The sequence below is a fragment of the Chinchilla lanigera genome, unplaced genomic scaffold (assembly GCF_000276665.1).
Source record: "Chinchilla lanigera isolate Chin_1 unplaced genomic scaffold, ChiLan1.0 scaffold00002, whole genome shotgun sequence".
NCBI classification, from domain to species: domain Eukaryota; kingdom Metazoa; phylum Chordata; class Mammalia; order Rodentia; family Chinchillidae; genus Chinchilla; species Chinchilla lanigera.
This window is the reverse complement of record NW_004955403.1, coordinates 14,719,071-14,720,670: the sequence shown is the minus strand read 5'-3', so window position 1 is coordinate 14,720,670 and position 1,600 is coordinate 14,719,071.

Sequence of the window (1,600 nt, the reverse complement as noted above, 5' to 3'; positions counted from 1 at the left end):
CAAGGTTGCAAGATTGAAGTCACAAAGGTGAGACTTTCACGCTTCCCTAAAGGATGAATGAAAATTTGAGCTCATACTATAATTAATACCACCCAGTCCATCAAGTTCAGATATACATTAGCCATCTGGGTGGGTGACCAGAACACCTGGGTCCATCTCTTCCCCAAAATGTTCCAGTTTTAGAAGCCACAGATAAGCCAAGGTTGTTGATGTCAGCAATATGCCCTTGCTACGTGTCCCACTTCACTACTGGATCAGCGTTAGCTAAGGGGCTACACTTGTATCTTACTGGTTGGTTATAGCTTGGCTCACATTGTACCTTGTGATTTTGCCCTATAAAACATTCTTGGAGAAATGACCCATCTTTGGGACCCCTTCTACCCCTGAGGAGCTATTCCCATTTTCCAGTAAACCTTTTCTACTCTTAACCTCCTTTGTCTGGAATTCCTTCTTCGATTTCAGGGGACATAAACTTAGCACATCCGACATCTAGTAGGTTTCTCCTCTATCAATAGCTTTATGTGTGTAAATGTGAGCACCTGTGTCTGCACATGAATATACATCCCTACTTTTGTCTGTCAGGAAGCAAGAGAACCCTGATAGTATGGAGCATCATTATACACAGATCTTGCTACCAAATATCATCTTTTTTTAGTAAGACCTTTTCTAAACTTCTGAACTCACAAGTTGATCATTTCATACTATTCATTCTCACAGCACTAGGTATTTTCCCTTCGGAAGTACAAATGTTTGAAAAATTGACTGTGTCCTTCCTCTATTATCTTATTTCTGCAGTTCAGAGATCGCCACAGGACCTACACAAGACCGCCCAGGGAACAGGAAAGAGTTTTGATAAATTGCTGCCACATTTAACCTCTCTAACGCTCTCCGAACTGCTCCTCCTTTTCCAGTTGGGTCCCCTTTGTATCCTCTTCAATAGTTGCCGCTACACAATCGCAGTCCCTTCAAAGTTTTAGAAAGCTTCCTCATCACCCACAAACTAGTCTGTCTTCATTGTGGCATAAAAAACTGCAGTCTGGACCCTGATGAATTCTCCAGTTGTGTTTCACTTTTGAATTGGTAAGTTTGTTGGCTCAGAATATGGCATAATGATTAACATCATAATCTCTGGAGGCAGACTGCTTAGGTATGAATCTCAGTTCTAACACATACTATCTCAATTTTTCAACCGTGAAATGGGTATAATAACGTCCACCATCTTATAAGATTTGGAGGATTAATACATGCATGCTTGGACTAGTTCACAAGTATCAGTCTGCCTCTAGTATTTCTCCCTTTGTTTTCATTCCACCTCCTCGCCTTTCCTACGTTAGGTTAGCCATGGATCCCATATAATTACAAAATTTAATAAGCCAATGCAATTTATAAACTACAACTTATGTTAGGGTTGACATAATCAGATATCAGCTTCATCGTGACATTTTCGCTTTTGATGGTTGTAACTGTAATTAATTGTTGCATTGCGTGGGTCAAAAATGCAGCTTGCCTTTTTTTTTTTTTTTTTTTTTTTTTTTGGTTTTTCTCCGGTACCGGGAACCGAACTCACGACCTTGCGCTTGCCAGGCAGGCGCTTTGCCGC